The 27,172-nt window shown below is 33.6% G+C and overlaps 1 protein-coding gene, 1 non-coding gene and 1 pseudogene across 5 annotated transcripts in view; 1 reads left to right on the forward strand and 2 right to left on the reverse strand.

The window, feature by feature from the left end:
* ERBB4 (erb-b2 receptor tyrosine kinase 4) overlaps nt 1-27,172 on the reverse strand; it is a 1,123,927-nt gene that overhangs the window by 1,075,062 nt on the left and 21,693 nt on the right. The window lies entirely within an intron of this gene.
* On the reverse strand, nt 12,278-12,350 carry TRNAR-CCU. The gene has a single exon. It is a non-coding gene; the product is annotated as a tRNA-Arg (tRNA).
* LOC118898211 lies at nt 25,079-25,691 on the forward strand (annotated as a pseudogene).

Raw genomic sequence — 27,172 nt, forward strand, 5'->3', positions numbered from 1 at the left:
ACTTTTCCTCAAGTCTATTAAATCAGATGTGAGATAGAAGATGTTTACCTTTCTTTGGCTTATCAACTTTATCCCACAGGGAAGACTTACCAATATCGAAATAAAAATATTTATCTTGCCAGATCATGATAGACAATAAAAATTAACTCTTTCTATACAGTTAAATAAAAACATAATTATTATCTAAACCTCAACTATCATTATAGCTAGGACTCGTTCAGAATAGAGGAATAACATATTCCATAGAGTAATAAATCTCCATAGTTCTTATCTGCTGTATATATTCTAAAAATTTATCTTTCCAAGGTTAGCTAATCATCAACAGACCTTTAAGAAAATTCTTCTACAATGTACAACTTCCTCTCTGCAACTTAAAACCAAGTCTTGTCACTGTATAAATGGTCATGCTTCTTTGTATGGTCACAAAAGCCTCCTGGCCTACCATCCTTATCCTTCCTTTATCACTTCCCTCATTTTTCTTCCAGTATGTTTCTATGAACATTACGTTCTAAGAATACTGAACTACTTGTAATTCTCCAAACCCATTATACTGCATCTAGTCCCATCTTTTACCACTACCTGGAATGATTTTGGCTAATTAAATCTTCTAACTCAAATATTTTACAAAAGCATCTTTGTGAAGGCTTCTCTTACCTGTCCCCCAACTGAGGGACAGAACTAATCATTTTCTTCACCCCATCTCTATTTCACATGCATATTTCTATTAGTCTACTAATAGATACTGTATTTTGTCATAATAGTTCAAATCTATACTTCATTCACTGTTATATCCCCAGCTCCTAGCACAGTGTCTGGCATACAGTGAACTATCAAATATATAACAACAAACAAATAACTATTTAATAGCATCTCTACTGTTTCTCCTTCCCTCTGCTTTCATTCCTTTTATAGTTCACTTTGATATTCTCATGACCCCACTATTTAGCTCTTTCTGCCTCCTATTTTACCCAGAAAATTACATCTGAAATTTTACATTTCTGTCTCTTATTAGTAAAAGTATTACTTTTCACTAGAGTGTTCTCTATTTACTGACAGTTTTGGAAGGCAGTTTCAATGCAAATTCAAAATAATTAAAAAATAATAATAATGTATCCTATACAATCCGTATAGCGTATGAAAGACATTTTCTATAAGCAAATTTGATTGCATATTTGATAGGGCTGTAAATCATAAAAAGTACCCTGGAAATAGAGTGAAGTTCAACAGTATTCAGGATTTCCATGTAAACCTTTTCTTGAATAATTAACTTTGGCCTACAAATAGTCCTTTATGTTAACAGTCGAAAAGCAACTTTTGTAGTCTTCAGTAATTGATTTTAAGTCCTCCATTAAACCAGATGGCCCTCAACTATAGGTTTTTTTTTAAATGTTGGAAATCTGTGGTACCCTTGAAAGTGAATATTATTTTTGTTTTGGAATGGATTCAATTTCGTTTTGTGCTAGGGTTGGTCTAAACCTGTTTTACTGGGATCCCCTTTTTTTTTTCTGCACAGCTATCTTCCTCCCTTTTAAAAGTAAGATAGTCAAGCTTTAAAGGGTGGTGTTGCAGGGCATTCTAGCCTCTACTTGAGACTGGTTCTATAATTAAATCAGAAGGACTGAATGATCATGAGCAAAAGAAAAGATGCAAATGTCTGTACTGTTTTAGACCTAAAATATGTAAGGTTTGAAAATCAGTTTATTTCCAAACATATCTAGAGCCTGTTGTATATGAACAGAAAATCTATTATGTATAAAGTTTTTAAAAAAAGGAATAATAAGAATTAATTCTGATTTCTAGATTCATTTTATTTTATTAACATTTAACTTCACAGAATCAAAGTTGGGACAGCACAAAGTTAAGGGCCTTTATAACTCAGGATCCCCATCATTTTAAAAGCAATAGGTTCTTCTTCTTACAGGTATAATAATATGTTGCTTAATTTGTATTTTTCTCTTTGCCACCAAAAAGAGGAATTTATTTCACAGGGGTTAAAGATGGAATTTACTGCTTTAAAGGGGGTGAACTTGGAAAAACATTATGCTTGGAATAGGACTATCTTGATAGATAATACATAATTTCATTGGAACTTTTAAATTTCTCTAAAGAATATAGGGAGAAGTAGATTACTGCCTTTCATTGATTCACCATCTAGAATTTGCTTTTTTTGAAACTATAGCTTAGAAAGTTATTTTTATTCCTATTATTTTTGGAAAACTTATCCTTCAGTTTCTATGATATCTTCTAATTTACCAACTTAGATGCAATGTTTTATTTCTTTTGTTACCCTAGCAATATGAACATTCAAAACTATTGACATTCCAAAGAACACATAAAATCTGGATTGTATAAATTTCCTGACCCTGGTCTCCATTTCACAGCATTCCTGAATACTCTCCCTGTCATAAGAACAAATATTCTTTGTTGCATACACAGACATTTTCAAGCAAATTCTTGAAGCGCTACTTTTTTAAAAAATACCAATTTTGGCATGCTCTTATAAGCAGAGACAAAATAGACATATTGGAGATTCAGTAGCAAGGAGCAAAGCAAATGTAAATCTTATGAAAACAAATATGAAGCTCTGAAAAAATAATATAAGGTAAAATAAGAAATTGGTTAGGAGGCTGAAAGCAATGCTCCTAAACAAGATTATATATATCTTCGCTGAAATGTGGATAGCTAAACAAGAGCAATATTTTGAATTTTAAACAATGGATTTTCAAAGAAACAGACTGAAAAATAACAGTGTTTGATGACAATAAAAAGATAATACTATTTGAATTTTTGAAAATATGTTATAACACTAATGGTATTGTAGTCACTAAATTAAATTTTAAAATAATATTTTAAAACTCCATAAGAAATTTAAATATATACACACTAGTATCAATTGCTCTGCCGGAAAGAAAGAAAATTAACTGTTAATTTTAATGTTAGAACTGATTTTATAAGTGGGTGTTGATTTAAATGTAACTGAAAATAGTATGGCTATTCTTTATGTGCAAAAATGCTAAACTGTGAGTGAAATGAAAAAATGTATCCTAATGTAATTAACATACATTTACAATGACCACATAATCAGCTCTATTATGTTGTTCCATCTGTGAAACTCAGATATAAGGTAAAGGTGTCAGGTCTAGAGAAAGAAAATCTATGCTTCAGGTTTACCTCTCTACTTATTACTTTTAGAACTTTAAATAAGTCATTTAATTTCTCTGGTTTGCATCAGCCATTTACTAAAACAGAATAATTGTTCCTTTAGCATGAAGGAACTAATGTATACAGAAACACTTTATAGATTGTACAACACAGAGTAAATATAAGGAAACATGCTATTATTATAGTATAAAGCAGATAGGGTTAGTTTTATTCCATTGAGTAGTCATTTATTATAATAGATACAAAAAAGCTAGTTCCAATTACAATTATTGAATTTTTTTTTTTTTAGTGTTAAGAAGTCTGCTAGAATGTTTTCAATTTTAATTTCAATGATAAATGTTTTTAACAGATACATGGTGTTAAAAATATTCTGATTATTTGGTTAATGTTTTTTGAAATCTAGGTCTACCTACACCTGTAAAAATAAAGAACCAAAGTAATTACTTAAATAAGTCAACAACAAAGGAACTACAGTTTATACATAAAATGGCTTTACTTTCTTATGGAAAGCTGTTTATATAAGAGTCCATCTAATGTATACATGCACACACACAGACACACATACACACACACACACACACTCTATTTTCCACAGTGCCTTTCACCAATGAAAGCATCTTATGATACATATTCAAATTATGTTTATTATTAACATTTAATGCAGAGAAATAGACAAGTATAAAAGTACTACATTATTTGGAGATAATGTCCATTTGTCAAGTATTTTTATTAAAAATATATCCAGGACTTCCAAAAATATTAATTATTATGACATGGTAAATTTTGTTAATATTGTGTACATAGTCCTAATAAATTTACATATATATCAATTATTTCACTTCACTAAAAAATAGCCTCAATATCAATCATATTTAGGGTACTTAGCAAGTACTTTCCAGATACATAGTTCAAATTTTATAGCAATTTTAATACTAGCATTTTTTAAATTTATGTTACTTGAAGTCAGTCAAGAATTACTATTAGAATTCACTAAAATCTAATCAATGTAATTGTCATGACACTACCAAATTTTGTGTTGATATTCATTAAATTAAAACTTTTTTTTTGTAACTCTATGGCTTTTAGTTTCTTTATGTATTATCTTCAGTACAAAATTAGATTTTAAATGGTAATCTTAGTATTTTGTTAATCAATTATCCTCTTCAGTCTAAATAAACCCATTTAATTTTTGACTTTTCAGGTAAAGCAGAAATTAGTAACACATTAACAAATCAAAGGAATTGGTATTATTGTTAGAACATGATACACCATTAAGAGAAACACAAGGAAAAATTTTATTAAGAATATATACATTACAAAGAACAATGGCCAATAGAATTAATAAATATGTATTAGATAAAATATTATTCATAGATGACTGATTGATAACAAAGGCAATTTTGTCCAGGTTTAACCAGGGTAAGAAAGATTATTTCAATAAGGAAAAGAATCAACAAGCTCTTGAAAGAAGCTGTATTCTAAGTATCATAGGGATGTTCTCCACCCATTGAGTGTTTATGTTCAAAAAGAGGTAACTTTGAAATGGACATACAGCAAGACTCCACAGATCCCAACTATTATTGGATATATTTCAAGAAAACAAAAATGAATACAATTATTACTAAAATAATTGAATGCATTTTTCTTCTTACCACACACACAAAAAAATGACTTCAGTTAAAATAAATTCCTAGAGATTAGTGACCAACTGAGGTTAATGGCCTGAAACTATATTTTAGGCAATTAACTCCACCCAGCCATTCATTAATCCCCAGGAAATACCCAGGTCTACAATTGTTACTGTTTAATTATAACCCAAATGGAACCATGAGAGATGAGAGCAGCAATGTGATTGGATAATGTACAAAAATTAAGTTCTCCATTAATACCTTGTACATATCAACTAAAATTGCATCACCCTTAAAAAAATCCATATACCTATATGTCTTTTCCGTTTTCAGTTTATAATAGCAATAATGACTTTGATGCTGGGCATTTTCTGGGAATTAATGGCCAGTGGATGTTAATGGTCCTTGGCTGTACCTTGAGCTATCCACTCCTCCTTGTTAGTCATTAATCCCTATGAAATGCCCAGCTATTGCTTAATTAACTTTACAATGCAGTTAATGCAGATATGACATGATAGAAAGATTTTTATTTTTAAGCTTCCAAAAAACAAAACTTTCAGCTCAGAAAAGCCTTGCAAAAATCCAGTTTCAGACTTTTTTTTTGAAACATACATGAAAAATAAAGAATTGGGAGGTGATGTCAGCAAGATGGAGGGCTAGGAAATCCCAATACTCATCTCCCCAAGAAAAACCCCAAAAGCAATAAATAAACAACTACAAACTAGAGAAAACAGCTCAGGGAAAGCTGTGGACTACAACAAAACAGAAGCAAAAACACCCCTTTGTAGCTCTAAAACCAAGGACAGCATCATAGAAAAGCACAGGAAGCCTATTACTTGTGTCACCCCATTCTCCAGTCCAGATAAGCTTGGAGCCAGGAAGGATAGCCTCAGAGGAATTTCACCTCATGGGGAAAGGAGAGCAGGAGAACCCCAGCAAGACTCACAACTGTGGACTTTTGCAGCCTTTGCTACAGGGGTCTCCCACAGTCTTCACCAATGCTGATGCCACTGACAGAGCTGCCTAGAGTCCACCCACAGCAACTACTCTTTGTGGCTGGAGCTGTTGCTGGGGTGGGACCTGCCCTCAGGAGTCCCAGTCCCTGCTGTGTCCTGCTATCTGGGATCTGAACACCACAGCACCTTACCACATACAGGAAGGGGACCTGAGCTGCCACTGCTCTATGCCTCACCCCCATCTCAGATCAGGCCTCTGACCTGTCATGGCCGGTAAGTCCTGCCACTGCTCTAAGCCCAGCTCTACTGTGGACAATTATATGCCAACAAACTGGATAACCTAGAAGAAATGGATACATTCCTAGAAACACACAACCTATCAAGACTGAATCATGAAGTAATAGACAATCTGAACTGAATAATAATGAGTAAGGAGATTGAATTAGGAATCAAAAATCTCTCACCACCAAAAGGTCCAGGACTAGATGGTTTTACTGGTGAATTCCACCAAATATTTAAAGAAGAATGAATGCCAATACTTCTCAAACTCTTCCAAAAAACTAAACAGAAACTCATTTTAGGAGGACAACATTACCCTGATACCAAAGCCAGATAAGGACACCATTAGAAAATTGTAGACCAATATCTCTGATGAATATTGATAAAAAAATTCTCAACCAAACATTAGCAAACTGAATTCAACACCACATTAAAAGACTCATTCACCATGATCAAATGGGACTTACCCCTGGGATGCAAGGATCATTCTACATATGCAAATCAATAAATTTGATATACCATATTAATAGAATTAAAGATAAAAATCATTGGATTATCTCAATAGATGCAGAAAAAGCATTTTACAAAACACAATATCTTTTCATAATAAAAAAAGTCTAAACCTGGGTATAAAAGAAAAATGCTTCAATATAATAAACGGCATATATGAAAGATCCACAGCTAATATTGCAGTCAACAGTGAAAGGTGGAAAGCTTTTCCTCTAAGATCAGGAACAAGACAAGGGTGCCTACTCTGACAACCCTCACTCAACATAGTACTGGAAGCCCTAGCTAGAGAGAGAAATCAGGCAAAATAAAGAGATAAAAGGCATCCAAATTGGAATGAAAAAAAGTAAAATTGTCATTATTTACAGACGATATATCATATCTAGAAAACCCTAAAGACTCCACAAAAGAACTGTTAGAACTAATAAATAAAAAATACAGTAAAGTTGTAAGATATAAAATCAACATACAAAAACCATTTGTGTTTTTATACACTAGTAACAAACTATCTGAAAGAGAAATTAAGAAAGCAATCCCATTTACAATAGCATCTAAAAAAATTCTTAGGAATAAATTTAACCAAGAAGATTTAAGACCTGTACACTGAAAACTGTAAGACATTGATGAGAGACTGAAGAAAACACAAACAAATAGAAAGATATGCTATGTTCTTGGATTGGAAGAATTAATACTCTGAAAATGTCCATACTACCTAAAGCGATCTACAGATTCAGTGCAATCCCAATCAAAATTCCAATTGCATTTTTCACAAAATTGTTTTAAAAACTATCTTAAAATTTGTATGGAACCACAAAAGGCCCCAGATAGCAAAAGCAATCTTGAGAAATAAGAACAAAGCTGAAGGCATCATGCTACCTAATTTCAAACTATGTTACAAAGCTATAGTAATCAAAGCAGTATGTGCTGACAGAAAAACAGGCACATAGACCAGTGAAACAGAATAGAGGGCCCAGACATAATCCCCTGCATATATGGTCAATTAATTTTTAACAAGGGTGCCAAGTACACACATTGGGGAAAGGACAGCCTCTTCAATGAATGGTGCTGGGAAAACTGAATATCCACATGCAAAAGAATGAAACTGCACCCCTATCTTACACCACTCACAAAAATTAACTCAAAATGGATTAAGGACTTAAATATAAAATTTGAAATCATAAAAAAAATAGGGAAAAAATTGAACATAGGACCAAAAAATTGGTCTTGGCAATGATTTCTTAGACAAGACACCAAAAGCACAAGCAGCAAAAGCTAAAATAAGTATATCAGACTACTTAAAGAGCTTCTGCACAGAAAAGGAAACAATCAATAAATTAAAAAGACAACCCACAGAATGGGAGAAAACATTCACAAACCACATATCTAATAAGTATATCTGAAGTATTTCTGAAACATATAAATAACTCATACAACTCAAAAGCAAAAAAGCAAATAATCCAATTGAAAAATGAGCAAAGCGCCTAAATAGACATTTTTCCAAAGAAGACATAAAAATGCCAACAGGTATATGAAAAGGTGCTCAATATCACTGATCATTAGGGAAATGCAAATCTAAACAATTAGGGGCTTCCCTGGTGGCGCAGAGGTTGAGAATCCGCCTGCCAATGCAGGGGATACAGGTTCGGGCCTTGGTACGGGAAGATCTCACATGCTGCGGAGCAACTAAGCCCGTGCGCCACAACTACTGAGCCTGCACTCTAGAGCCCGTGAGCCACAACTACTGAAGCCCACGTGCCTAGAGCCCGTGCTCTGCAACAAGAGAAGCCACCGCAATGAGAAGCCCGTGCACCACAACGAGAAGTAGCCCCCACTCACCGCAACTAAAGAAAGCCCGCGCGCAGCAACGAAGACCCAACTCAGCCAAAAATAAATAAATTAATTAATTAAAATTTATTTTTAAAAAAAAACACAATGAGATCTCACCTCATACCTGTTAGGATGGCTGTCATCAAAAAGACAAGAGATGACAAATGTTGGTGATGCCATGAAAAAAGGGAAACTTTATAAATTGTTTGTGGAAATGTAAAATGATACGGTCATTAAGGAAAACAGTAAGGCAGTTCCTCAAAAAATTTAAAAACTGAACTAACATATGATCAAGCAAGGCCACTCCTGAGTATACATCCAAAGGAATTGAAATCAGTATCTCAAAGAGATAACCTGCAAGCCCATGTCCATTGCAGCATTTTTTTACAATAGCCAAGATAAGGAAACAGCCCAAATATCCTGCAGTGGATGGATAGGGAAAATTTACACACACAGATATACACACAATGGAAATTTATTCACCCATTAAAAAAAGTAGAAAATCTTGCCATTCCCAACAACATGGATAAATCCGGAGGGCATTATGCTAAGTGAAATTAGCCAGAAAAAGACAAATACTGTATGGTATCACTTATATGTGGCATCAGAATGGGAAAAAAATCTGATTTCATAGAGACTGAGAACAGAATGGTGGTTGCCAGGGCTTTGGGAGCTGGGGAATGGGGTGCTATAAGTCAAAGGGTACAAATTTTCAGATGTAAGAAAAGTAAGTTCTGAGGATCTAATGTTCAGCATGTTGACTATAATTAGTATGGTATGCTATACTCGAAATTTACTGAGAATAGATCTTAAGCATTCTCACCACACACACGTTATCTATGTTACCTATGTGGGGTATGGATGTGTTAATTAACTTGATTTTCGTAATCACTGTACAATGTATATGTATATCAAATAATCACATTGTACACTTTAAATATATATAATTATATTTGTCGATTATTCCTCAATAAAATTAAAAACAGTTAAGAAAGGCAAATTTCTTTCTAGTCATGGGACTAGAAAAAAAGGTACAGTTTAATAAAGCTAATTTGTAGTAAAAGATGATGCTAATGTTAAAAAGTGAAATTATGACGCTAAAATGATATTATACCTACTTTCCCTTTTCAAAATTTTAATAGAAAAAACCTGCTAAAATGCAGTTATTTCATTTGAAGCTTTCATAGATTATAAAAATATGATTTTTTCAGTTTTGTACATGTATGGAAGAGAATGCTTAGAATTAGGGCTTTTAAAAGTTTTGATCTGGAAAGAATCTAGACATCACTTAGCCCAATGCCTCTTTTACAGATGAGGAAATGAGAAATTCCTAGAGAAGCAAAGTAACTAGCTTGAGTCATGTGCTCGCTGCGGAACAAAAGGGAAGAAGTCTTCTGCCTCCTCTCTCCCAGCTTACAGCCCTTTCACCTCCTGTGACACTTTGGATGCATGGGTTGCACCCCTACCTATTTGGGGCTTATTACAATAGCTATACTTCTTCTAAACTTGCCAAATGAGCAGCCAGGTTTCTTGAACCTAGGGGGTAATAAACTGTAATCAAATTTTGCTCTTTTGGAGAGATTATTTTAAGCAAGGTTAAAAAAGATTTGGTTTTAAAAATTATTATATTTCAGTTTACATAGAATTTCAATAGTCTAGCAAGCCTTTTAAAGTTTTTCTTTTCTGTTTTCCTGTAGTAAAGACATTTTAGGAGAACCCAAGTAGTAAATGTGTTCAAGTTATTAAGTAATCACAATATGTGTTTTACTGTTAACATTATCCAAGCAGAATATATATTTAAAGCATTCAAAATTGATCCAAACTGTAATAAAATCCTACCAGTGATTAATAAAATTATTGTTATTTTTTCTCCTTGCAAATCTTAGTTTTGTTTTTGTTTTAATGTTGAAGGTTAAATGTTGAAATTAATGAAATTAAAAATTAATTAAAATTAACTTTAGATTAATTTTTAAAAGATAATTAAGAATGGAAAGGACTGTGGGAAATAATGTATTTCAGACGGCACTTCAGAACAACCTCAACTACCTTCAAGGAAGGAGATCTAGCCCATGGTAAATGATTATCCTAATTCCCTCAGTTACTTATTCTGATGCTTATTTAACATTATTATGTTGGTCAAGCCTATTTTTTCCACATTAAAACCTTATTGAAATAAGACAAGGAACAGTGTTGTTTTTATGTGAGAACTGTTAAGAAAATCCCCATCCCCTCACCCATGTGCCTTTTTCTCTGTGTGGCATGAATCAGGGTTTGCAAACAGATTCCGTGAGTGGTAACCACTTATTTGTGTCAGAGTAGTTTAAACTTGATAAGTTTTAGCACCCATTCTTCCGCAAGGGAAAAAAAGAAATTGCCTTAAATTGTAAACCTACTATTCTATTAGCCTACTATGGGGGCATTTTTCAACCCTACTAGCAGCTGATTAAAGGCACATGGTATCCGTCTCAAACCATCTGGTCTACTATATGTTGTTGACCAGTGTATCTGTTTTCATGCTGCATATAGTTAAACTTTTTAAGTTAATAAACACTTATGGTAGAAACCTACCTGACTAATCACGTGCTATGGCTCACCTGACAGCACGTGAGAGAGCCCCACTGATGCCTAAAATTAGCCCTGGTACATAATTATAGCCTTCAGGAAAGATCAGCTCTATAATATATTATCTTTCCTACAAAATCAAGATCCCTTAAATTATTTAGATGAGTGTCCCACATGTACATAACTGGAAAGTTTGGATTGTGTTTTTACCTGTTAAGCATATGGTCTGCAAATGTAACAATGTAATATGTATTACTATTTATTGTGTTTATTAATTTACACAGATTCTTTCCTTATTTTGCTGATTTCCCTCACAAAAATAACAACCAGAGATTTAAGTTATGAATCTACAATTATATGACTTAAAATTACACATTGAAAAGTGAATGTAGTAAAAAAAAAAGGTTAATGTTTCTATGAATACAGGTGTCTTGGAGCATAAGATACCAATGCCTATGATAGGGAAATGGAGAATGTTAAATACTTATGCACAAAATTGATGAACACGTTATTTCACTTTAAACATTTTAGGTTGGGTGAAAATTTTTTGAACAGAGAACCAGAAATAGAGGATAAGTCTGAAAATGGGAAATAATGAATATACTTGGTTGCCAGTGCACCTGATCAAAAAATAGGTAAGTCACGTATATTATGCTCCACATGTATGCACCTATGTGTGTGTGCGCACGCACACACACAAACTCAATCAATTTAAGAGTCATTCTTGAAATTTGAATGGATCATACCACTACTTGCAAATATTATCTTTGCTAATTGGTAAGAGTATCAGAAATCCAGACCCTGATAAAAACTCACTGGCCTATATATTGAACAGAGGTACCTGTCAACCCAAAACTTTTATGAACTATAGTTCACAATAATTATTTTTCAAGTCTTCCCAACATACATACTATAATGGGAGACTATTAGCTAAAATGTTGTCCTAATGTAACCTTGATAATACATTCTTTTTAAATACAGGTAAATAAGTATTTTATACTTTAAGAAACAGGTTTCATTTCCTCAATCTTTACCCAATTTACGTATCTCACCAAGTGCTCAGCATCTCCATGCTGACTTTATAGTTAATTAAAAAAAAAATATGGTTTAAACAATCTACTAAAACAGTTCTCCTAATTTGCTTAAATTCTATACTTTGCATTTTCACTTTTTTTCAGATCACAGGTAATATTCTCTTTTGCTTTTAAAATTAACTATATTAGGGACATCTGTTTGAATACCGCCTTTTATTTATTTATTTTTTATACATGCACTCTTTTTTTAAATTAATTAATTAATTTGGCTGTGCTGAGTTGCGGCATGCAACTTTTTTTAGTTGCAGCATGCAGGATCTAGTTCCCTGACCAGGGATCAAACCCAGGCCCCCTGTGTCAGGAGCACAGAGTCTTAACCACTGGACCACCAGGGAAGTACCCGGCCTTTTACTTTAAATATTGGTTTTCTTCTTTTTTTTTTTTTTAAATAAAATGAGACTAAGTCTAAATGGAGAATTCGTAGATTCCAACTCAAATTTTTTCATCCATTCATTAACTTAAATCAGCCCTTTTCAGTAATTTGGTATTACCTAACTGGTCCTTCCTCTCCTATCAGTTATGCAGTACCAAATTACCGAAGACTTTGAAGCAGAAAAGTGTATATATTCTTTACTTGAGGTAATAGTCAATGAAATATTTTTAAGTAAAGGAATTGTGTAAAAACCCAATGTTTGCTATTCAAAGGGTTATTTACAGAAATGAGAATATTTTCTCAGCAAAGCCTACTGCAGTTCTTTAGTTGTGAGTCTATGAAACCCTGGATAGAATGATAGCCCAAATGGAGATAAAGATACTAGCCTAAGAAATTTTACAAAGGATGATGGATAAAGAAAGGAAGATGGTAGCACAGAATCAATAACTATAACCGTTCTTGTCTGAAGGAATGTTAAAATAGTAGTTTCTTTGGCAGAGATGAGAACACAAAATCTTGAGAACAAACCTTGTTTGGGGAGAAAATAAGATTGGTTTAGATTTGTTGAAGTTAACGTGATGGGAAACACTTAACTAAAAATATTCAGAGGATAGCTGGAGATGTAGAAAAGAAGCTTGAGTAAAAAATCTGAAGATTTTTATAGACAAGACCAGAAAATCAGGAATTTATTCATGTGATCTTTCTGCCTCAAGTCTCAGCCATACTTCAGGGAGCAAAGATCACTCTATAAATGACTTCTCTTAATGAGATAATACCATATCAAAACACGGTATGTTAAACATAAAATGTTGAACACTGATTTTATGTTAAACATAAATGTTGAACACTGATTGCTAACAAATAATACCTTTCCTCTGAATTTATTTTTCCTTACAGAAAAATAATGTCTAGTTCACAAACAGCCAGTTTAACATTTTAAACTCACTTTTTAGTGATCAAATGAGTAAAAGAATATGGACTGCCTCAGGTAAATTATCTACCATTTCATCGAAAGTTTCTTTGCATGGCTTTTATTTATTTTATGGGTTTGCATAATAAGGATTCACACACACAGTTTAGTTCTCCTTCCTCTGGGCCGGTTACCTAGCTGTCCTAATCACCCAGTAATTAAAATAAAAACCACTCCAGGTAATTGGCAGTCTTCTCTAATTGAAAACTGGGTAGATAATCATTGGCCCAAGGAAATGCCCCACTCTCATACTGTAATATGAACCACCATCTGTTTATTAAATTAGTCATTATAAAATATTAACATATAAATGACTACTATAGGGGTATTATAAAAGTGGTCCTAGAATTTAATTAATTATTTTTTTCATTTTGTTGACTCACCAGTTTCTTTCTAGGGAACAATAAGAAAACATATTCTCAGGCTGATTAGGGAGGAGCAATAACTTTTGTCACGCAACACAGACATGTTTAGAAGGCTTATAATGTCTACCTTTGCTATACAAAGTATCTGCTCTCCAGCGAATAACAAACATTGAACCAAGAAGCTAGAAAAAATTACAAAAAATGTTCAATCTATCTATAGAGCTGAGATCTCCCTAATTCTTCATGTAATGCTATGCGTTTACTTTCAGAGGAAGTAGAAGGTAAAAGAGGAAAAGAAAGTAAGTTTAAGAAAGCAAACTGGAATCTTAGAAACTGTCCAGTAGGCTAGAAAATCCTGGGAATATACCTGATATATCCTGAAGAAATACTCTTTGTCCTTCCTTAAAGGTTAATTCTATTTGAATGAGAAAAGAGGGAGGAAATTCATAAATATCAACAGACCCTGAAAATAACATTGATAGACATTATGAAGAGGGTAACCTGATTTTCTGCACTGTGTAGTGTGCTACCACACTGTCTTTGTAGACACACTTTTACATAGCACATAATACCAGCAGCAGTATCTTCAATTACAGAGGACAGAGATATACAGTCACACATTTAATGACACAAAGTAGACAAAAGGAGCATGAATAGATTCTCCTTTTCCAAAGTCAATTCTAGCACTAAAAAACCCTTCCTCCCAAATCCTCTGTGTTGACTCATCTTGACATCTTGGGGATGTGTGATTTGTCTATTTGCTGGCATGAAGTAAGCCTTGTGACATGTATAACTGAATTTGAATGTGGACTGATGATGCTCTCTAGACAAGGTCAAACCCCAATCCACGCAAATACTCATCAACTGATTAGGCAGAAATTACTTAAGACACTTGATAAGTCAAACTAGCTCAGTAGTTATCTAACAAATTCAGGGAACAACAGAATTGCAATGAAAGTGAAAAAAAATTCCCAATCACATACTTCTTTGACAATCACAGAAAATAAGGTATTTTCAGGATTTTGGATTTAGTATGCAAGTACTTATAACAAGGGTAAGACTTTACTCTGGAAACCATACCTGTCTTGAAATATTTACTCTGGTCTAAAGCTGAAAAAATCACTCTCCTCAAACCCTATCATTCACTGCCCAGTACAAAGAAAAGATCAAGTTCAGTCCTGTTTTTTCTTCACAGAAGACTTAGTGATGACAAGATGTCATTATGTTTCAATGCTAAGAGAAACTCAAGAAATCATTTTATGAATCAAGATGAAGAAAGCTTTTAAAATATAAAACTATAAATGAATGATCTAGAACTATATGCAGCCAAGGATCTGGGGTCTCTGAAAACTGAACAGAAATATGAATTTTATTAATTTTTTAAAAGCACAGTTTTATACTTTCATGTTTAGTTTTAATATGATTTTTCTCTCCTCTAGATTCTTTTATGTAGAAGGAAAAGTAGCAGGTAAATCATGTTATTTCTGTTAAAGAAGAGCTGTACTTTTTCTAAAAGTGGATTCTCATGGATTATTTATACAGTAAGTCCCATGACATTAAAGTATGCAGCACATTTTTCTTCTTTATGAATATATAACTGTAATTATATTAGATTTTAAATGATTTGAATAACCAAGATACAAAAATATTAAAATTACAAGAGAGATATGTTATCATAGGATAGACATTAGAGAAATGATAGTCTCTTTAGATAGACAGATAGATATATAGACAGATATGAATGTAGATATAGATACACGTATACATACACACTTCCTATAGACTTGTATGTTTGTGTTGTGTAGGTTGAAACCTAACCCCCAGTGTGATGATAGGTCCTTTGATAAGTGATGATTAGGTCATGAGGGTGAATTCTTCATGAATGGGATTAATCCCTTATAAAAGAGACCCCAGAGAGCTCCCTCACCTCTTCTGCCATGTGAAGACATAAGGAGAAGATGGCCATCTATGAACCAGTAAGTGGGCTCTCAGCAGACACAGTATCTGCTGGCACCTTGATCTTGGACTTTCCAGCCTCTAGAACTAAGAGAAATACAGTTTGTTGTTTAAGGCACCCAGTCTTTGATATTCTGTTATAGCAGCCCAAATGGACTAAGACTATATATAATTTTACTCTTCTAATTACCCTAAAGGTTTTTAATTTCCTTCCTTATCAAATTCAACCAAGAAGCAAATTTATTCAGTTAAAACCCTTCAAAGTTAGCATCTACTGCCTGAAAACCAAGTAAATGTTGAGTTTGTGTCCTATCTGCCCCCAAATTTAGTTCTGCTGCATAAATATTTATGTATTCATTTGCTTTGGACAGCTGCTAAAATGCACAATTTTCTTGGACTGCTATGGCTTATACATAAAATAATTCCATTTTAAAAATTACTTTGGTATTGAACTAAGCTAATGTTCAATGAAATCATATTTATTATAGACCATCATAGAATATATAACTTAACAATAAAAATTAAAACTATCATTTTCAAGTGTTTCTAATGTTCCTTGCATCGTGCTAAGCACTTTATACACATTATATCATTTAATCTTTAACAATCCTGTGCAGTAGGTGTTATTTTCCTATTCTATGATTCAGTCTACTCTGGCAAATAGAAGATTAATAATTTTCCCAGGGTTACACAGCTTATAACTGGCTGAGCTACATTTTATCTTAAGGCTGACTGACCTCGAATTTAAATCTCTCTCCACCATAACAGAGAATCTCCCCAATTAAGGTTCCTAGAGCAGAGGCAGCTGGCTGTTTACCAAAGCCACTTCTAAGCACACAGCTTGAACATATTTCCCTTGGAGTTGGGTATGTCAATGAATTAAATCCTAGCCAAGAGAATACGGGCAAAAAGAGTGTATGCCACTCTCAGGTTTGGCTCATAGAAACTTTCCACATGCAACCTTCCATTCTATTTTCCCCCATCTGGCTGAAGACATCAACCAGGCCACCCTGACAACCATATGAAGATGGTAGGACCCTACACAGAAGTACAACCAGAAACATCTTCATTGAATTGTTATGCAAAGGGAAATAAACCCTACTGAGTTAAGCCACTATTACATAAGGGTTTTATGTTCCATCAGCCGGTATTACCCTAACTAATACAAGTTACATCATCTTGTATTACCGAATCAGAATATGATTTTGACTCAAGTTTTTAATAAAAACCATTCAATTAAACATATTAAACATTAAAATTTATTTCCCGACAGTCTAAACATTGTCCTGATAACATCCAGTCAGAGTATGACCTCTTCCCCTACTGCAAAACACAGATGTTAAGTAAAAACGGTAACTTGAAGACAAAGTCCAAATGAACTGCAGTTTTATCCCTTCAAAAGCAAATAGCATCCAAATGCAGTTTTGAAATGATGTCTAGATACTTTTTTAGCAAACTTCAGGTGTCAGGGATAATAAATGAATCATTTATTTGATGCACATAATACTTTAAAGAAATCAGTGTAAGCCCCCAAAGGAAAAAAGCAACAGCGTACTCAGAAGCATTTCATCATTTGAAGTTGATATAACAATGCTGACAAGTACAAAAGATAACTACTTTGTTCTGTCATGCCGTATCATGTTGTAGAAAACACAAAGCATTATGTGACCTTTAGAGAAACAGCCAAAAAGTAGCTTGCTTTGTGATGCCTAACGCGGGTATTTTTGAATTTTTGAAGGTCTTCATTTTTGCCAATCGTGGACAAAGTTATGTCCTGGGGGATCTCAGGCATGAAGAGAAAAGAATGCTGATGCATGAAGCAAGTGTAAGGGGAAAGACTGAGAGGAAAATGTACTGCTTCTGGAAAACAAAACTAGTTGTTAAGTATCTATGTGTATGTAGGCTCCTTGAAATGTCCCAGCTAATAAATATTAGTTCCAAAATTGGCCTATATATATGTATATTGGCCATGGTTGGCATTGGACCATATATTCTCCTAATCCATTTTTTTTTACACTCCTTTTTCAAGTACTCACTACTTTTCATGCTCCTCTCTGACTGTGACACTACTACTGCAACAGCCCCAAATTCTAGTCCCATCAAACTTCCATACAGTACAGGGTCCTTGGAGATTGGAAAATGGTACATATAACTGATAGATGGTTATTGAGTCTTATTTTTAGATAAGCATCACTACCTCCAAAAATCAAAGCTATGTTTTACTAGGCACTTCTTCTAGGGTTAACTTCTTACCTCAAAGGAATAACTAATAGAGACAATTTCAGCCCTCTAGGTTAGTATTCCTTAAAGTAAATTTACAGATAATATGCATTGGAATTACCTGAAGATGTATAGCTTAATCTCCAAAGTAAGCATTAAAAATAATACAGAAAAGTACACTGAAAAAGCCTATAGAGGAGATAGAATAATAATAATAATGTGACACAAGTAATGAAGTCCTTTGGTTCTGACCCAAGAGTCTTATTTCTTGTGAAACCATCTATGACACAGTAGCAGGCTACTTATTAGCATGTAAGCAGGGTAAAATCAAATCCTAGACCAAACATACATTATTAAATAGAAATCAAGTTTGGTTAACTTTAATGTCATCAAACCGACCAGTTAATGTATAAGGACAAACTATTAAACATAATTTACTTATGGACTTATAGACTGTGTCATAATTTGGTAGTCACATTTTATGGGTCATTTATTCTACAGAAAAATTATTTAAATTTCTTATATCTTCGTCAAATTCAAAGCTCTCTAAAAAGGAGCTAATTTCACAATATATATGTGTATCAAGTCATCATGTTGTACACCTTAAAATTATACATTATATGTCAATTATATCTGAATAAAGGTGGGAAAAATAAAAAGTAGCTAAATGCTTATATCAAAGGCATAAGGTTCTTCATATACTTAATCAAAGAATCATATCATTAACATAGACAGCTGGAATGCTACTAGAGAACCCAAAGGCCACCATAAATTTAATGTTCTAAATAAAAGGTGGAGTCTAGGAGTATCTATTGATAAATATACATTTTCAGAATATATATATATATGGTTATCACAGTGGGTAATGACCCTAATTTCAGAATTCTTGAACACTTTCTTTGGTAGACTTTCTAAAATGGCTCTTAAAATTCACAATGGAAATTATGCAGTCTTCCCTCAAGCACTTTATTGAGCTTTAAAAAAATGAGTATATTTCTGAAACAGTACTGCTTTCATTGAATCTCCAAGTTTCTTCTTTTTTGTCATCTGCCAATTCCAACAATCAACTGCTTCTTCACTTTCAAGTCTGCCAAAAACCTCTGAAAAAACTTTTGTCTTTGAATTAATGTGACAATTATTTATTTTCTAATATCCTTAGGCCTTGCATCATTTCTTGTTATTCCTTTTCATATACGCTGAAATTCTAGTTCCTTCTTCCTAAAGTTTCTCTTTCCAGAATATTTCCCTAAAAGTAGAAGCTGGAAGGAGCCTACATAAAACTCTCCTCATAGTATTTGGCCAATCTCTTTGGAAATGATGATAAATAAGTAATTATCTAAAAGCCCCATTCTCCAAGCATAATGAGTCCAAAGCAAATGACTGCAAAATTTTTAAAATCTCAGAGTGAAAATATTTAGAAATAAGTGAAATTAGGAAGTTTACCGTTTCATACTGTGTTGTTACAATTACTTTTTTATTGTGACATATAATTTGCCATGTGCTTTTCATAAGTTGCTTTCTTACATAAATAATACTAAGGTCTTTACTAATAGTAATGGGGTCAAATTCTGTTGAGGTTATTATTGGTCAACATTCAAATATCTTCCTCAGTCTGGCATCGTAAGAGACTAATAATCTTAACATGTTTCTTAAATTTGTTTTATAAAAATAATTGCATAGTGTTCAGTGATCCATTATCATGAATCAACACGATTAGAATTACTTGTAAATAATTTACTTCAAATAAGCTTATGTTCCATATTCCTAATATGGAGTATCACAATGGGAAGAACTATGTGTAGCTTTAAAGTCATCCACTATTGACTAATTATGTAAGTTTAGGTAAATTACTGTCCTCTAAACATCCTCATTTATTCATTGGCAGCATGTGGATAAAAAATCCTACTATGCAGGATGTTTTTCAGATTCTTAAGAAATATTTTATGCAAAGCATCTATCACAGAGCCTGGTATATAGAATATGTTCCAAAAATAGTGAAAAATTGTTGTTACTGATACTACAAATTGATTATTAGGTGAGGTAGAAGTTGTTGATATATGCATATGACTTTCATTTTCAATAGAGATCATCTGTTCCTAATTAAGCAGTTTACTAAATTTGGGATCTTTAGACTACTTTCAATGCTTAATTAACAACTAGTTAATAATGAAATATCCCAAGAATTTGTTACCAAATATCATCATGTAGCATGTGGTTACAAAAACATTTAAAATGTTAACATTATTATATGTGGAATTTTAAAAAAAGGGTACAAATGAACTTATCTACAAAACAGAAATAGAGTTACAGATATAGAAAACAAACTTATGGTTACCAGGGGGTAAGGGGGGGGAGGGATAAATTGGGAGATTGAGAGTGGCATATACACACTACTATATATAAAATAGATAACTAATAAGGACCTACTGTATACCACAGGGAACTCTACTCAGTACTCTGTAATGGCCTATATGGGAAAGGAATCTAAAAAAGACTGAATATACGTATATGTATAACTGATTCACTTTGCTGTACACCTGAAACTAACACAACATTGTAAGTCAACTATACGTCAATAAAAATTTTTTAAAAAGTAACATTAAATAAACTTTTAACATTTCTATAATGAGAAACATTTTAAATCTGATGAGACATGCCATAACTATCTCAGTTCACTTTACTCTCAATGTATTTACATATACAGTTACTTACATAACAACTACTAAACATGACACAAAAGTATAATCATTTAGCTATAGGTAAGATGATTTTATAACTTCTACCAACTAATAGATTAATTCAATAATAAATTTGGTTAATTTCCAATATGACTATTGTGTAATATAAATAAAACTGAAGTGTACAGAAGTCAACATGTTTATATAAACTACAGAAGTAATAAACTGGTTTGGCAAGGTACAGAAGAAAGGAGAAGTCTTTAAAGGTAGGTCATTTTGCAGATTAAGATCTTAGTGACCTGTCACCTCACATCTCAATGGTTCTAAGTTGTAAACAGGATTTGGTTAAAGGGTTTTTTCATAATCAATGGTACTATTTGTTAAGACATTTAAAAGTTACAGGAGAAACAAATTTTAATGCAACATTATAGCATGGTAGGAATGGAATGAGTTACCAGGCTATGAAATTCCTTAACTAGTAGGAGACCATATAATTACCAATAGGTAGTATAGCAGGGCAATCCATATTTTGTATATTATACTTATCTGATTGAAAAGTCTAAAATTATGTCTTTCTTCAACATTTTAAGTGGGACATTTGCTAACATGGTATAACATCTCATTCATATTCCACAAGTAAAATGTTTATCTGAAAAAATAATATCTAGAAGAAGCCAATAGTCACTAATCAGTCATTAAAATGTTCATTAATTACAGAATTGAAGTAAAATTATTTTCCAAGTATATATGGAATTACCAGAAGTATCAAGTGACTTTACTACTTTCATGATTATAGCCAATGAAATCATAACAAAATACTAAGAAGAAAATATTACTCCAAAATTGTAATGCAATAACTTATGTGTCAATAATTAGTCCAGTTTCTTGTAGTATAGCAGGGCTCAATAAATAGATATTTTTAAAAGGGAAAAGAACAATCTTTCTCCAAATTACATATTTCTAACTGCCAACATATTAAAAAGTTTGACTTAATATTGATGTATAAAACCAAAGATGCCACTTCTGTTTAGCTTCCTTTTTTGTCTCTTCTCAAACCATTTTAGCCTTCTGCAAACAGCATGCCTTTTTCATAAAGGCTGATAAACATCCTATATGAGGCTTCCAAAGGCAAAACAGTGTGGGAAGTAAACTACCTCTAGCCTAAACACAGAGTTCATAAGAATCGAATAATCTTACCTAAAATTCAAGTATAATGTTCAAGGAATAATGGACAGTTAAAGATACCCAGAGGACTAAAGATCCCGCATACTGCAATTAAGACCTGGGGCAGCCAAATAAATAAATTAATTAAATTTTTTAAAAAAGATATCCAAAGGAAGAGCCAGATAGTTTTATTATTTCTCTTGTAACTATTACAAAATTTAGGACAGATTTAAGACATAATAAAATTATGCTGTTGTCTGTACAACAGAGATTTAGAATTTATAACTGTGTTCCTTATAACTCTAAGCAACCTACATTTTAGTTTTCAGTCTCCATTCTCACAACTCTTTCAGACATGGATTCTCGAACACTAACAGATCCCTAATGTTTCCTTTAGACTTACCTATTTCTTCCTAATGGCCATACAGGGAGTCAACTTAAAGTAAGGAGGAAGACATTTGAATGAATCTGCCACCTTTATAGCTGAACAAGTAAGTCAGGGCATTTCATTTGAACATTTAGGGTTTCTATCAGTTAAAACAGTTTGGCTGTAAATGACTTAAAAAATATGAGATTTAATTTCTTACATATAGGAGGTCCAGAGATAGAGATATTCCAGGGTTGGTTCAGGGACTTGACATTTGTCATTGAGAATCCAAGTGTTTCCTGTCTTTCACTTTGCCTTTGGACTCATTGATGACTTCACCTGGAACCACAGGATGAACTGCGACAATTCCAGGTGTCACATGCCAACATGATGACATCTAGCCAAAAAAAGGGAGTGTTTCCCCTCTGTATCTCTTTCCGTTGGTGAGAGACTTTTTCTTAAAACCTGTCAGACTTCCCTTTTCAGTGACCAGAATTCTATCCCATTTTCATAGCTGAATGGGATGGGAAATGAAATGGTGATAACTAGTTTACACTAATTATGATTTTCCCCCCAAGGACGGGGGACAACTCAACCAAATTTTACTTGAAATACCCACTAGTTGTTTCTACCCCCATGTCTTTGGAGTCAGGGGAAATTTGACTTAAATCCCCACTTCATATCTTTCTTCTGAACTCTTAACTTTATGCAACTACTTAACCTCTCTGAATACCAGCTTTCTCTCTGACAGATATAGATGTCTATATATAGGATATAGATAACAATACAGATATGATGTATTTTTAAAGAGGTCTGTATTGTCAGATATATAAGAATAATTTCTGTAGAAATACCCAGCACAGAGCCTGATACATGGTAGAAGCCAATGAATATCATTTTAATCTGTTTTCTTTAATCTGTAGGTCCTCCTCATTTCCCTCCTTCCTATAACCAAAGCCCAGTAATGTTCCAAGGAGTATAGCCTAAATTTGATTCTCTCTCCAAAATTTTCAAGTCTAAAAAATCTTTTACTTGGTACTTTAATATTTCATTCTACATATTCCACTATGTCTTAAATATCAGGGTTACCAAATACTAGTTTATTTGAATAGTGGATCATGTACCCTGATTATCACTCACTCACACACACACACACACACACATTCTTTATTAGATGATAAATTCTGTAAATCAAATCAGCATATAAACCCTACCAATTATTTTAAGAAAGGGAGAAATAGAACAAACAAGCAAGCCCCTAGTTGGATATAAAAGGTTCCTTGTGAAATGTGTCTCTACATTTTCAGTCTCAACCTTTGCCCACCCCTGAACATGTTTATGCTTTAATCACACTGAATTAATTGTTCACTGTACTTTCCATGGTAATTTCCAGCTTCTTTAAATCTATTATTACAGGTTCCTCTGTCTGGAACATCCTCTTCACCATTCTTCATTTGACTCATTCTTGTTCATCTTCATGACTCATTTCAGGAACCATCTCCCCCCAGAAATATCTTTCCAACTTCCAGGTTGGGCTAAACGTGCTTCTTTTTCATTTCAGAGCACCTTTTGCTTACCATTTATCATAAAATACTGAAGGTAGCTATTTTTGCATCTGATTTCTTCACTAGATTCTTTGACATGTTCCTGATATAATTCCTGGGACAGAATTAACCACTCAATAAATGTGTATTGAATAAAATTAAATAAACTTGTTTTGTAGATTCAGCACTCCGAAATGGAATATTAAAGATAAAGATTCTTATATAAATCAGTGTGATAATTTTTAAAAGAGCATTAAAAATTATCACCTAAAAAGATTTTTCTATAAAAAATACAGTAATGTTTCTCAAGTACTTACCATGAGCCAAATGTCATGCTAACTGCTTTATACACATTTTCCTACATAATCATTAAAACACCTTGGGGAAGAAGTATTTTAAGTATTTTTTTCCCATTTTAAAGATGTGGATACTTTAAAAAAAAATTTTATTGGAGTACAATTGCTTTACAATGTTGTGTTAGTTTCTGTTGTGCAATGAAGTGAATCAGCTATATGAATACCTATATCCCCTCCCTCTTGTACCTCCCTCCCACCCCACCCCCCCCATCCCACCCATCTAGGTCATCACAGAACACCGAGCTGAGCTTCCTGTGCTTTATAGCTTGTTCCCACTGATCTCACAGCTAGTAAGTCCCAAACCTGGAACTTGAACTCAGGTTTGTTGACTTAAAGCTCATGTTTTAGTTATTTTACTCTAGAACAGAGACCGTTCTCCATGTTACCTTATTGGTTAACCATTCTTAATTGAAAATGGTCTCAGAAAGCACCAAGACAAACTTTATAGTAAAACAAACAAAACTAATAATAATCACTTCTACAGATATAAGACAACAGAACATTTTACTCCAACTAACTTCTCCCTTTATTTAAATTCATGATTGTTCACAGTCAACAGCAAGTGTGTAGATTTAATGCAGTAAAACTGTTAAAACATGCTTTGCTGCACTGTGATAAAACCTCCTAAAAGAATTACTGACAACACATTTCCTTAAATAAAATGTCCAATTTTTAATATTGTCTAATGGTACTGTCCCCTCCCTCTTAAAACCGAATTTTAATGACTACATTTGCTACAAAGAAAGTTAGAAAGGTGCTCAAAAGCAATGATATCCACATTTATTAAATTTTCACTTTATTGTTTAAATACTACCCTTGTTTACATAATTTTCATCATTACTCAACTGCATTAGTTTTCATACACACCCATGAAACATTATATACCTACACCAAATCTAGTAATATGTGTTAAAAATCACTGCTGCATTTAGAAGTAACCTGAGGCACAAAAAAAACCAGGAAAAAAGCAACAACGTAAGTTGAGTCACCTAAATGTGTTACTGTAAATATTTCATGAATATTGGAAGATTAACAGCTTTCCGTATAACTTTCCCAGGCTGCTGCCGAAGATGGCAGAGGGGCAGGTCCTGATGCCCGATGGCCGAGGCCATCTCCTGGGCCGCCTGGCAGCCATCGTGGCCAAGCAGGTGCGTCTGGGCGGAAAGGTGGTGGTTGTGCAGCTGTGAGGGCATCAGCATTTCTGGCAATTTCTACAGAAGCAAGTTGAAATACCTGGCCTTCCTCAGCAAGCGGATTGACACCAACCCCTCCGGCGGCCCCTACCACTCCCGAGCCCCCAGCCGCATCTTCTGGCGGACAGTGCGAGGCATGCTGCCCCACAGGACCAAGCGAGGCCAGGAGGCTCGGGACCGCCTCAAGGTGTTTGATGGGATCCCGCCACCCTATGACAAGAAACAGCGGATGGTGGTTCCTGCCGCCCTCAAGGTTGTGCGTCTGAAGCCTGTGCGGAAGTTTGTCTACCTAGGGCGGCTGGCTCGTGAGGTTGGCTGGAAGTACCAGGCAGTAACAGCCACGCTGGAAGAGAAGAGAAAGGAGAACGCCGAGATCCACTACCGGAAAAAGAAGCAGCTCCTGAGGCTACGGAAGCAGGACAAAAAGAACATAGAGAAGAAAACTGACAAATTCACAGAGGTCCTCAAGACCCATGGATTCCTAGTCTGAGCGCAATAAAACTGTTTATTCTTAAAAAAAAAAAAAAAAAAATGCTTCCAGTATAGGGGACAAAAACTGTGGAAACAGTTTTTTAAACGAGTGTGTAATATTTTATTTCAAGATATATTTAGTAAACATTCATTTATTTATATACTGGAAAATATAAAATGATAAAAAAGAAATAACTGCAACTTCAGAAGTATGAAAAGTTTAGCCTGTACAAAGGAAAAGAAAATAAATGCTTTTGAATATATGTGTGACTAAGGCAAATAACTTCTCTCTCTGTGTCTTAAATTTATTTTCTGTAAAATAAAATACCTGGAAAAAATGATCATTTTAAGAATTCTACCTCCAGCCAACAATTCCAATCTCATATATATTAGAAACACAGCAAACATTAAAATGCATTTAACATGGTAATCTGCAACCTCAGTAGAGTGTGATGAATTTACATGTGTTTGTTTATAAAATCACCCAGAGCTTCTGAGTATCTGAAGTGTTGTTGTTACTGATGTTCTTTTGTGGATGGCAAGTATATTAAATCCTACAGCCCTGACTTTCTTACTGATTGAAATAAACTAATTGTGGAGCCAGGGCCAAATATCCTTGGTCTTTGTACATCAGGCTGTCTGTTCCCACTGCTGTGCAATGTCTGTTAGGTGTTGGACAAATGAATGGCTAGGCAGAATGTACAAATAAGTACAACGGACTGAATCCCATTGAAGTATGTTTGCATGATTTCCATAAATTTCAATGTGACATAAGTCTAAGCAGAGGCTTTAATTTCAGGCCCACAATCACTGCAAATTTTTCTATATTCTCTGTGTAACATCTGTTGAAAATCTTAGAATAACTGGGAATCACAGTTAAAAATCAAAATTACCAAATCATTTAAATTTTTCATTGAGAATGAATTTAAAGGTCTTAGTTTTAGTTTGTTCTATAACATATGATTTTTTTTTTCTTTATTAGGCATTTCAATGTTCACAATTAATGTTTTTTTTTTAAGAAAGAGGAGAGTACAATGTGAAGAAAATGGTATTCTCAGATCTTGAATTAGAAAAGCTTAAATACATATTGCCATCCTGGTCCAAAAACTGTATTTGTTCTCAATGCATCATTATGTTCAATTAATAAATTTATTTCAGTATAATATTTTGCTAATTGATGAAAACTTAACAGAAAAATATGTAGAATTCAGGGAGATGGCAACACACTCTTTATGATGTACCCACCACACCATTATTATCAACAACTATCTGAATGTTTAGAGTACAAGGTGTTTACCTGCAGTGTGTTGAGTGGTAAATTTAACATAGTAAAAACGGTCACTGTAAACTTCCTCTTATTAGCATGAGAGTGACTGCGATCTAAGGTTGGTTCTGTTCTTCCATTCGCTTTTTTCTTCTCTCTCCAGCCATGGAAATACAGCTCAGTTATTTCTGCATGGATGCAAGGTGAATGAGGCTGTCGTTTCTCCTTGCAGTGCT

This window comes from Balaenoptera musculus, chromosome 7 (assembly GCF_009873245.2).
Source record: "Balaenoptera musculus isolate JJ_BM4_2016_0621 chromosome 7, mBalMus1.pri.v3, whole genome shotgun sequence".
Classification (NCBI taxonomy): domain Eukaryota; kingdom Metazoa; phylum Chordata; class Mammalia; order Artiodactyla; family Balaenopteridae; genus Balaenoptera; species Balaenoptera musculus.